Consider the following 13,178-nt stretch of genomic DNA (forward strand, 5'->3'; position numbering starts at 1 on the left):
ACTTATATACTTTTATACTCAATTTGAGCACTCAAAGAGCTTACTTACTACAAGTGCCTTTTTTAAAAATACATAAACACTCCAGTAAATTCCTTGGGGGCAACTCGGGGTTCAGTGCCTTGGCTGAAAATACTTCAACATATAGACTGAAGGAGGCACGGCTCGGAACAACAACCTGCTGATCAGCAGATACCCTGCAAATATGGCACATTTTCAGTGAAGCAGTGCTACTTGTGCTGTGGACACGGGTTCAAGGAAACAAAATTTTCACTGAATTCATCACCTTCTGGTCTAGGACATGCAAATGCCACTTGCCACACTGATTTATGATATCACATGATGGTGGCACGATTGCTAAAACCAGGTAGTTTTCGGCACTCACTGTGTTATTCGGTAAGATTTTTGGTGTAGTATTCCCTTAACGGTATTGGTTAGCCGTTAGCATGCTCCACATGATCGAATACATAAACGTGTATGCACACAAACACATGCAAGAAAAACAAGAGGAGCCATGAATTAATTAAGAGGTCAGTGCTTCTGGACAAAACAAAGTAACACGCACACACACAAAAACATACTCTATCCCCCCCCCACTACTCAGTGCACCCTGCCTCCTGATAAGCTGGTTTGCCAAGCTTGCCAGTGCCACTGATGGCTCCGTTTGCACAAGCGCTCCATTGTTGCTGTGCAGAGTGGACAACTGCACTTTGGACCTTTCAGAGGGGAAAGCCTTTTATTATGTTTCCCTTAAGGGCATCCACTGTGTTTTATCTGCAACCTGCCAGCCACACACACTTTAAACACAGCATTAAGGATATTCAAGGATAGAAAACATAAACAGGAGCTGCTGCGTATCCTGCGCTCCCGCTGTTAAGTAGTGTACAGTCAGTTTTTTCCTGGGTGCTGATTTTTTTTCTCCTTCCGGAGCTTTAAAAGACTCATAAAAGGCAGCGGAATTATCTGTGTTGCTGGAACCTGATCCACTGCCGGCTGACCTTTTCCCACAAAGCAATATTAAACATAATAGTTGGGCTGAGTTAAGTGATTGCAATTTATGAGTCCATTTAACTTGATTCAATATTGGATGACAAATGATTACCTCTGTGAAGTAAAGCTTACGTACACAAAAATAACCCCAGCTACACACAAACGCAGAGCTTTATCAAACTTAACAATCAGCTCAGTGTCTGTCGGCTGCAAGTCTGGCTCAGCGGAGGGCTGAACAGAATTTTAAAAATGCATGACAAGACTAGAAGTAGAGGAAGAAGGAGAGGTTGCATATTAAATACACACAGATACCCTCATCTCCTCTTCTTCTTTTTTTTGGCTCCAGCTCCATTAAGCTAAAACTGATGCGTATTGAATAGATGTTTCCTCACAATTTGGTCAACTGGCCAAATGGATTAAGTATATGAAATTCATTTTCCTGAGTGCATTGAGGAAGTGTCAAAATGAAACATTTTCAATTTAGCCCCTTAAGGTCCAAGATTTCTTCATCCTCCTGTACAACAAGCTGCTTACCCTGCAAAAACAGGCCGCAACACGTTGCTAAACGTGGCCCAGGCCTTAAATTAGCCCGACACAATCCACATATTTGATTCACTATTGCAGCCTGAGAAGAGTTACATGACTTTCAGGCATCCAGCTCAGACTATAAAGAAACAATGTAGCCTACTTTGCACACTCCTCACTGCTCTCTTTTCAGCCACATCCTCTTGGATTTTATGACTCTGGTTAAAATGCAACCATTAAATATTCATGTGTGAGGGCTTTCACCCGTGAAGCAGCTTCCCCCTCTCGCTCTCTCTCTTTCTGCGCGAGCTTTAGAGAAAGTGAGAAACTTTTTGATTTTAACTGACAGGAGCTAAATATTAAAAAAGAAGCTTTGGGAGTTCGGCAAAGTGTAGACTACTCCTCTCCAATATCCTCCTCGGCTGATATGAGCCTTGCCTTCTTGGCTTTCATCCTCATTGTTCTTAAAATCTCACACTGTAGTGAGACTTGTCGAGTAAATTAACATGACAATACAAACTGTGGAGATTAATGAAAATAAATACTCCGTAGCCGAACAATGACGTTATGAAAATTGATGGTTGACAGTCATTCCAAAAACAATAGAGTTTCTTTTCTTTCTTTTCTTTTTTGGTCATCAGCAAGCATCACATCACACGCATCATAAACTGTATCTTTGAACAATATTGCTCATTAATTTTTCACTTGTTGTCTCGGCTGTTTATTATGCAAAACATTTCAAACTATCAGCAGCAAAAGTAATGACACAAATAATTCATAGTTTCCTTCTTAGAAGTCCTGGCAAGCTCAAATCCATAATATATAGCAGGTTAAGAGAGTGTATAAAAAATTAGGTATGAAATTATGTCTTCAGGTATAGACAGCAGCATAAATAAGGCTGAAATGTGATTTTGCTGCAGTGAACATTAGGGAAATTTCCAAAGCTTTATTTGGGTAGATGTTATTCGCATACAAATCAAGGGATGCAACATTCAGGGCTTCTCCAAACAAGTGATTTTCTAGACAAATGAAGCAACTGCTCCGACATGTGAGGCTTGCATCCAGTCTTTGTGCTCAAGAGTGGCAGAACGCATGTATGACAACTCGCTGCTGTAAGTTGATTTAACTGCTGAAAATTCATGAGGGACGAGTAAAATGAAACCTAACAATACTATTGTTGTCTGAGAGCAGCCGAAGTGCAAGCAGCATGAAAAGTTTATTCATTCTGAACTAATCTTTTTAGTGACTTGGGAGTAACGATTCGTACCACTTACTAATGAGTGAGGAGCCCAGCTAATCATGAGGATATTTATGAATCTCACTGTGGCAGCTAAGTCCTGCCATAGGAAAGAGTACAGTCCATCACTATCGTAGTTTGGACACCGAGTGTATGTGAAACATGCAAAACCAATTACTCTTTCATCAGTCTCTCCTGCTTTGGCACTCAGCAGCTGATTGACACACACACACACTTTTCTCTCGCACTTTCCTGAAAGAAGCCCCTTCCCAGAAAAAGAGTCAAACTTTCCATCGGTGCTCATCGCCGTCTTTGATCCCAGACAAATGAGAAAACAAAATGCGCAGGACGGCTTGTGAAACACGAAGCCTTTCAGAGGTATTCTTTCACTTTTGGAAGGCTGCCTGCCCTTTTGAAAGGGATTTTCTTCAAAGCAAACATCGGTGACATTACCCATTCTGCACCCAATTAAAATTTATTGAACATATGTAGAAAACACTGTACCGCCAATATCAGGCACAACTAGCTTGTCACAAACAAATACAGCGATCACAAGGACAAAAAAATAAATAAAAAGAATCCTTTCCCGGCCTTTTGAGTTCATAACCAGCATTTAATCCGCTGTAATGATTTACAATATGACAAGTCGGGCAAAATTTACTGTGACAGATTGAATGGGGCCCAACATAAATATAATTACAGCTCACATGATCTTCTCCACCTCCCTCCTCCGAAGGAAGTGCACACAAAGACAACGAAGGATACGCAGCCCGCAGTAATTTGCTTTTTCAATTTGCTCCTTGACATCAGCTGGTGCCAGAAAAATAAAATCAAGAGCAGCAAAGCCACAAAGTGCTGAGGATTTAACGGTGAACTCAGGTGGTCCTTGTTACAGCAAAGCCACGTTGTGGTGTTTGACCTCAAGCAAAACCTCAGAGTTAACGTAAAAGCGGTAACTCTTAACTCCCTGTTTAGGGATCAGTGCGTTTAAACAGAGTTCAGGAGGCGTGGTGTTACACTCATGCTGATGGTTAAAATAATACTCTGGCTCACTTCTTTAGCTCTCGCTGAACTGCTTAAAAGTCTTTGAACATTTAGCCAGCACAAATCTAATGTGACACCTCGGAAAAACACTGATACTGGCCAATATATCTGTGCATCCCAAATTAAAAAATTATTGTCATTAAGCCATTACTTGGATAATTGCTTAACTGTTAAAAGCCAGCTTGAAATACTTCCCCTCTAAGCAGGTTAAACTTTATTTCTGAGTTAAAACATCATTCAGTTTAGAACTTACAGATGCCATCAGAAGCTCTCTGACAACTGGGATAGATACTTCTCTGGCATTTTATGGACTAAATAATTAAATCACTTAATCAAGAGAATGGCTGATGCTGAGAGACAGCAAGACAGCGCGTGATTACTTAGTCTTAAAGACGTCTAGAAAGGCAGAAATCTCCACATCAGAGAGGATAAACATTTGTCGATATGCACAAATGCTGTCGAAGAGCTAAAGAAATAAAGGCAGTTTTAAAGGGATGCAAAAACAAATAGCACTTTACAAAGTAGTTTAACGGCCCGACTACTCTCCAAAGAAAGAAGTCGTAAACTTTGTGAGAGGTGGCGACACACAGGGGTAATTCTCTGAAAGAATCCCGCTGTGACTCCCACCCACCCATCCCGAGAACACCCCAGATTTGGTTTCGCATTCCTGCCTCACAGATAACGCAAACGCACACAAGAAAAAGAGATGAGACGCAGACACTTTTCTGACCTCGCACTATTTCATCTCACTGACGATGTTTACGCCATGAGTCAAGCGCAAAGATATCTCCTCTCTTGTTCTTCCTCCAAGATGTGAAGGATCAACCACTCCCTGGCACCCCTCGACAGCCTCCCCCCTTCCATCACCCTCCATGCTAATGTAATACACATTAGTGAAACCAGCCGCACACTGTGCACTTCCACAGTGACACGGAGGATGCTGGGCCCTCGGGTGAGCCATCTCTCTCTATCCCTCCCTCCCTTCCTCCCTGACTCTCTCCACATGCCAGGCACATCACGGGCACAGCCTCGCACCACAGCGTCTGTGACTCAAACATGCCCTCGTTTCGGAGCAGATGGTCAAAAATAGCGTCCACTGTCAACATTTTTGTAAGCCGTGGGACCCATTGGGCCACACACGGTATGCCAGGAAGAAGTGCAATATATGTGTGCGCGCGTGTAAAAATAATCTGGTCAGTTACAGTTTTTCTCAGTTTGATACTGACAAAGTGAGAACACCCTGTTGTTGCAAAAGAGCTTATGCAATCGGCACCTATAAATAGGAGTGTGAAGTGTTTCTGCATATGTGTCGCACTGCATGTTTACATTCAGGAACACTGCCCAATTAATTAGCATTCATCATCAGCAGTGGTGGCTGTTAGGATATCACTGATTACTATTAGTGTGAAAGAAATCTATTGTCTGCGGTCGCGGTTCATTTGCAGAAGCCAAAGGATGAAGGAACGTAAAGAAACATGGAGGACATGTTTACACTAGAGTTATTTAAAGCTCTCTAGGATCTTTGCCTGTAATTTACATAAAATGCTAGATGGTCAGATATGATGAAATGTCTGTGTGCTGCAGATAAAAGTAATAGTAATGTAAACGTATAGAAATTTTAGATTTGTGCTACATCATGCTTTGAGTGATGCAAACCAGGTGTACTCTCACAGCTATGCCAAATTAGCTGAGGGCTACACCTGACCCTGGTGTTTTGGTAAATATTTGCTTACTTTGGAGCAAATCTGCACCACGGAAATGTCAGACTTTAGCTTTCTGCAGTGCCTGTTTACACTACTGACAACATTTGTCTGCCTCATATTAACACTGAAGAGAGGTCTGAGATTTGAGGATTATGAGATGGGAAGTTACAGAGCTTAAATCCCAATCAACTGAAAATTGTGTACAAATAAGGCAAACTGAGAACAGAAGGTGTGCCTTTTGTGAGCTATAATGCATCAGTCGCATGTTAAGGGTTAACATATTCCACCCTATCCAGCACCGAGACCTCTCTCGTGATCTTCTTTCTCTGCCGACAGCTGTCACGTCAGTGTATCAGCTCCGGTCTGTGATGCATGCCTTGCACCTGGGTAACCGACCGCACACAGACACGGCGTTAGCATGAGGGTACAGTGTAAGCTGACACACAGGCTGTGGGTGTGGTGTCACGGCTGTCCACACTTCATCATCAGTAAAGACTTTGTTTGAGCAGGGAGGAGAAAATAAAGTGTGATTGGGTCACAAAAGAAACAAAAATCATTATGGATTAAAAACGCAGCGAGAGAATTGTAGCTCCGGTAAACAGATGCTTAAAGGATTATTCAATTAAACAGTTGATCAGCAGCTGTAAAGAGCTTCTGTAGTGTGATGACTTTTTCTGTTTTCTATAATTGAAAACTGAATGTGTTTTGGTTTTGGACTGTTGGTTGCACAAAGCAAGCAATCTGAAGATGTCACCTTGGACCTCGGCAGTTTGTGCAAGCTGTTTTTTTCTATTTGTGCCAATTTTAAAGATTCAAACGTTAAATTATCAAGAAGAAAAAAACGATAAATGAATAAATAAATCAGCTTTTGAGTCTTTGGTGAGATGGATTTTATGAAGGCTGCTGATGGTTTTGCACTGCTTCTCTGTGTGTGCACATGTATTTTTGTTACCTTGTCATGCTTATAAATTTAGGGTCTTGTCTGGCTGATTTGTGACAATACTATGGAAGTCAAGTTCTACCTGTTCATCTGTAATAATATATCCAGTATCTTGTATATTTTGAAGCAAGGGCAGGATTTTCATACATGCTAATTTTACAAAGGTAACCTCACAGTGCAGGCAAAAGGCTTGCAAAGATTTATGTGTCTATTCTTGTCTGGGTGCTTTAAATGAAGTGGAAAAGCATGCATTATAACCCACCAATCAAAATATATTAATGCAAATTTTATATTTAGTCTGTTGTTGGGTTGTTGTCTTATGCCAGCATCAATCAGATTTAATCAAACTGCACACAAGCAGTACCGACGATGACAATTTATAAGCGTGAAACTGTCACAAATACTCAAAGATCCTATGAGAATACAAGCCATGGAGCCCTATCTACTTTGGGTCACCTGCACGCTTTGCCGCAGTGACTATGCAAAGGAGAACAGGTGAAATGCAAAACAACACTTAAGCAGAACGCGTCTTTTGTGTCAACATACAGCAACAGATGAATGAGAGATGGGGCAACATGTCAGGGATTTTATCTACTTATGTTTTACATCTCGATAGCAAACTTGAAAAGATCTGACATTTGTGTTTGGGAAGGGAGGGGGCGTGGGGGGTGGGGGTGCTTGGGAAAGAGATTACCCTCAGACCTTTTCTTTGAGCGCAGGAGAGAATGGGGGAAGGACGTTCCCTGTGTATTAGTAAATCCCAGTTAATTTTCCCTGTCACAGAACAATAAGATATGGACCCCCGTGGGCTCTGTTGAATGTAATTCCACCACTTGCTCAGAATCACCTTCATTACTCATCAGAGATGTAGATCTCTCTGTCTCCCCGAAAAAAGAAAAAAAAATCCTCTGGAGCGCACACTAGACACTGATGCTTCAGCAGAGCCCTCTCGGGAGCCTTCCCGGTGCCCATTTCTTGATAGTGAGATTACACCTCTTGAGACATTTTCAAATTTTGAGAGCTAGTTTCTCGGTCTTTGCTCACATTTAAGAGGGGAATATGCCTGCTATGCAACACTTGGAAGATTTGACGGGATCCTCGGTTGGACCTTGTTTAAATTTATAAAGGCTGAGACTTTGTAGAACCGGATGTTTTCCAAGATCCAGAGCCTTTCATTTACACTTAACACTGCGACAATGCACTGTCATCATCCGCGTCTGTTTTTCACAGCATGTCACATTTAACATGCATGAGCCTGCGACTGGTGGGGACCCCACAAAGCTCCAATTACATCCAGTGTGGGTTAAGACTCACAGATTGTATTCTTTTTTTTCTTTTGCTTTTTGCACAGCTATTTTTCAGTTTGCGCTCTAATTTGTCCACTGAAATTCTAAAACCCTGCTGACAACAACAAACATGCAAACAAAGAATTAGTAGATTTTAATTGCACTTTAATTATGAGCAATAAAGGAAGGAATTGTTTTCATAATCAATTAACAGTTATAATGCTGGGAATTCTTAGAAAAAGATTTGACTGACATCTTTAAGGAGATTGTTTTGTCCATTTGGTTGTCTGAATATTTAACTTACTCTGCAGAAAGTATTTGTATAACTTTTAACAAAAATAAATAAGTAGAAAATCAGTTAATCGATTAACCCTTTCATCTGTTTTAGATTTAAAAAATGTATTTTAATTTCACATTTGCTTCCCATGCCTACCAACGAGCACAAACAACTAAACAAAACTTGAATGTAATCTATATTTTTAATGATGTTGTGCCTTCTATGAAGCTAAACCTGCTGTCTTTAAACCTATTAATCAGACGGTGTGTGTCTTCTGTTCTGGCAAACTTCCCCTCCAGCATGGCTGCAGCTGTAAGAGGAGGCAAGCCTATTGTTCAGACTAACAAGGGGCACAGAGGTCACATGCATTTTCACAAGAGCTTTGCCAGAGGGGTTGGGGAAGCAAGCAGCACACTGGTCTGTTTGGTATGGATCTACACTAAAGCTTTTTCTATAAAGTCACATCGTTCCGAGTCTATTATAAAAGGGGATAGATTAGATTAGGTGAGATTATGTAGAGGGGCTCTTTAAAAAGAGCAAAAATAACACACTCAGTACTTAGCAGGCAAGTCAACAGTGGGATTAAGCCCAAAGAGCATGCTGAAATCCAATGCTAATATGCACAATGGTCATCCTTTCACCGGCTCACATTTAAATGCTCTCAAACGTGGTGACTTTGGATTTCTCAAGCGATGTTAATAGTTGCAGCAGCAACTGAAAATCAGACTCGGGCTGTGTTATCGCTTTCTGCCATAAAACTGAAATTTCACAAATCTAAAAAATCCAAAGAGCTATTTATTTTGCCTCTCCTGCATCAAACTGTCATCTCTGTCTTCCCTCCTGTCAAGCCATCTCTCGCTCTCTCTCGGTGTGAGTACAGTTTGTACAATAACAACTCCTATCACCAATGCAACCGAAAATATGCACAAAGTGGTTGCACACGCTAACATGATTAAATGATGTGCGGTCTGGCGTCACTCCCAGCACCTCTCCCATCCCTCGCTATGCTCTGTATCTCCCTCCTGCACAAAGCAAGTACGCACACACACACACACACACACATACAGATTCCCTTTCCCTGAGCTGTGTTTTGAAAATAGAAGCTTCATATTAACAGTCAACAGTCAAGCTGACAGGTACAGTCAGAGCATTCTATCCACCATAAAACCCCTCAGTGAATATCTGCGCGGTACACATGTTACTGCAGCTCCGTGTCACAGAGGTGGAGCGTCGCGAATCATCACATACACACGAGGAATGCAGAATAACATATGGAAGAAGAATACGCTGGTATGATGTAGCGCAAATGGTTATTTTGTTATTCAGATCAGCTGCATTCAGTTCCCTTTACCGAAACAGTACAAGATGTGTTGTAGCTGGCTAAGGTGGAAGTCAGTTTCAAGCCTTTATGCTGCCCTGTGATTAACGTGTCTCAACCTGAGGGTCAGGATCCTTTAATGTGACTCCAATCTGAAGCATCATGTCTTACATAGACTATTTTGTTTATTTTGATTGATTATTTATCAACAACCAACCAGTTGCTCCCTCCCCCAAGTCTGTTTTTGCTGTGTGTATAGTCTTGTTGAAAAAGGACATTCTTTTTCCCCACTCTCACCATGTGATTGCTACAGCAGATCCCTGAAGTTCTTAATAACTTCCCATACAGTTAATTCTGTTTATTTTAAGTGAGAAAATGGATTTCTTCCTCACCACATTCGCTGATCATACTAAGTAATCGTAAAATGAATTTAAATGTTAGAGGTCACCATGTGTGAAATGTTACCTGTTGCATTTTTGGCGCTTCCACTTAGTCACAATAAGCCAAGAGGACCAATAAGGGCTTCATTTGTAACAATGTGTTGCTTTTCATCAGTTTTGTATGTAAAATTTATATCTCGAAGTAGCTTGAGTAATGCATTTAGTTACTTTCCAGCACGAGTTACAATCTCAAAGTCACAGCAACACTGCACAAGGTTGTAATTACTCACAACTAACATAACAGGACTATTAAGCGCTGTTTGACACAAAGGTAAACCTCATGATTAAACTGCTATATCTACCTAGTGACATACTTTCTACCCCTCGACTCTCCTTACCATTTGAAAATAGCCATACCAGCAGGGTGATTCATCCCAAGAGTTTATTCTCTTGAGTAAAGACAACACAAAAAGGACCTTGAGCGAAACCTACACAAACCTCCCACAGGCTCTGACCGCGGAGGAAGAGCTTTCGGTTGCTTACTCGTTCACCTTTTTTCTGTTAGAGTGCTTCAGAGAGCTCGCCATACACAGGAGCTGCTCACTGCAAGTGGAATTCCCAAGCTGAATCAATAACATTATGATATTATACACAAGCTAACAGGTCTATTTACCAGCTATTTAAGTACATACTGTTGGTAAAAAGAGGCTTAGACTGCAAACCTTTGGGACTGGTTTTCTTTTACTGTTGTATTACAGATCAAAGTGGTCATATTTCCTTTCTGAAAACAGCATTTATTCCTAAAGTTTTTGGGTGTATTTCTGTGTCACGCGTCATGTGTCATGCGTTGGATTTCTTTCAGACGAAAGAAGCATATGATACACAGGATTGTAGTAAGTGAGATCAGCTAGTTAAGACACACCAGCTCTCGGTCTTCTCACAGGCTGACCAGCAGTGCTGCTGGAGGTAATGAGGCCTCTTGTGTGTCCTCTCTGATCTGAGAGTTGAATAATTTCCCATGTGGCACAGTCATTTCCAGCTTCCGCCTTTACTCTCAGCCCGTCGGGCGGGTGGGACAGCAAGAGCAGAACCCTCCACCCTGCACTGACAACGTGTTGCCATTGTCAGCCTTACGGTGCCACATGCAAACCTAAGCCAGCCTGGAGTCTGGACAAAAAGAAAAGATTTGCTAAAGTGTGTAGAAGATGCTTTATGTATGATTTAATTTAAAAATATATATATTTAGCTTCTCTTTATTTTTGGATTTTGTTCACTAATACGTGTATCTGCAGAAACTTGTCCTTTTCATGACTTTAGTTTGTTGTGTCGACAGTTTCCATTGGTCAGCAAGAAACTGAGAGTTAATAAATGGTCTACTTCAGCACTCAGACACACGTGCTGGGTTGCAGATCTCTGTTTCAATGTGTCTTTTGTTTGACGGCTGGTGTTTCAACATCCTCAACTTGAATAGAAGAAGGTCAGCCTGGTGGGGTCTGTGGTTATTCAGGAGCCCAACCTGGGGCCCCACAGAGGTGGGGTGATGGGGAAGGAGGGGACAGGACCTCCTCTGTCTGACCAAAATTGTTCCAATAATTGAAAGTTTTAATTTTCCCAAATACAGGCACTCATTCAGTGTTTATGTGCCATCAAGTGCTTGTGAATCAACCAATGATAGCCTCCTTCTTTGACATCAACTCAAATCTTTCATTCAGCTGTTATCTCAAATTCCGAAAACAGCAAAGTGAAGAAACTCAACAAGACCCTTGAAATTACATGGCAAACATGTAAATAAGCAAGCGAGGGTGCTTAATAACTGCAGTCCCCACTGAGGTTTTTTATGACCCCCATATGTGGCTCGGTGCAAAACACTCTGCTCGCAGGACAAACTTGGATGCTGCAGCAGCTAAAAGTAGATATGAGCCGAATGAACTTTTCAACAGCATAACACAAAAGCAGGAAGAGCTCTCCTGTGCATCTTAACAGGGGGACGAGAAACATCTGCACAGATATGTTTGCTTGCTTGATGCTCCAAAACTTGCATTTTGTAACAGAAAAGAAAATTACAGATGACAGAAACTCTCACTCGCTCTCCTCTCTCTCTCTCAGTCACAATGGTTAGGAAGTAGAACAGGAGCAGAGTCAAGCTTACTTTTTTTCCACTTGGCCATGCTTTTTTGCTTCCTGGACAGATGTACTGCAAGTGAAAGGCAACCTAGTTCTAAATGAGAGAGCCCCCCCCCCAACCCCAACTGGTTCCATATATTCAGACAGCTGGAATTTTGGGAGTCAACTTGTTAAACCTCTATGAAGCGCTAATGACCTACAGAAACAAGATAACTGCAGGCTGTCACAGACATGCTTGCTTTTTTCCCATTATCATTTAATAGTATACATGTGCTGTTGATATCAAAGTTCGGAAATTATGATTTTATGTGACATTCATTGAAAAATCCCGAACAGTGCTGTGACCGTTATTACCACGTCCAGTTATTCTACAGCTTGCACGTATCACCCAAAAACCCATTTTAGACAGACCATGTGCTTTGTGCGCATCAAGAAGCTGAAGGTAAAGCAAACCCCACATCATGAAATTACGCACACACGCGCACCCAGACACGGTTCATTCTGCGAGCGAGATCCATACAGCCTGCTACAGTGTAGCCTCCAAGCCCCAGCGCGTTGGAGATCAACGCGGCATCTGTTACTAACGAAATGCACAACCTGCTTATTAACAGCCCGCCGGTTCAGTCCCGACGCCACGAAGCGGCGTGATAGTAAATAAAAAGCTGCGGTTTATTATTACAGGCTCCGACGTGCCGCTCGGTGCCAGTTCAAGTGGTCACTCTATTGTTGAGAAACAATCTGAGCCAAAGTGGAAACAAAACCTTTTCCGAGACAAGAGCCTCGCAGCGCGACACCGGGAACAAGCAACGTTAAGTTTGCAGCTACTCACCGGGTTATTAAGCGCAGAAAGTCCTCGGTAATTTTCGACTCTTGCTTTTTTTAAATATCTTCCCCCCTCGCGGCCACTGAGAATGGGCTCGGCGTCAGTGGGTGAGTAACTGAATAGACTCGGAGAGAGCACAGTAAGTTGAAGTGTCAAATTACATTGGCTATTCTATTACCAAAGGGACCCATGCTCGGTGGCTGCTGACAAAATGTGTCGCGGATTATACACGCGGAGAAGCCATCAGGAGAGAGCCGGGAGCGGAGTCGGACTGTCGCTCAGCACAGCGGCCATATGGTATCTGGATGTGCTGGAGCGACCCGCTCTGATTGTGGCTCTGACCGGGTCTACCGCATTGTGTAGTTATGATTTGGGGATGTTTAAACAGGAAGGTACATTTAGATTCAATAATGAGGCTGTTAAAGCGTCATTGCTGGGTATTTTGGTTTGGATTTCGATACTGATTTAATAAATGCTATTTATGACAGTTTCTAAGGAAGTATTAACTCTAATGGCCTAATAAATTAGGTTTAG

General features: G+C 41.9%; 1 protein-coding gene across 2 annotated transcripts in view; it reads right to left on the reverse strand.

Annotated features, from left to right (window-relative positions):
• Positions 1 to 12,873, reverse strand: part of LOC102192508 (zinc finger MIZ domain-containing protein 1-like) — a 104,498-nt gene extending 91,625 nt beyond the window's left edge. For both annotated transcript variants that reach the window (XM_005736419.1, XM_005736418.1), the window contains exon 1: positions 12,651 to 12,873. The gene's annotated coding sequence lies outside the window, so the exon portion shown is untranslated. The remainder of the gene's footprint in view (positions 1 to 12,650) is intronic.
• Positions 12,874 to 13,178: the final 305 nt, after the last annotated feature.

This window comes from Pundamilia nyererei, unplaced genomic scaffold (assembly GCF_000239375.1).
Source record: "Pundamilia nyererei isolate P.nyererei 1_Seehausen unplaced genomic scaffold, PunNye1.0 scaffold00069, whole genome shotgun sequence".
NCBI classification, from domain to species: domain Eukaryota; kingdom Metazoa; phylum Chordata; class Actinopteri; order Cichliformes; family Cichlidae; genus Pundamilia; species Pundamilia nyererei.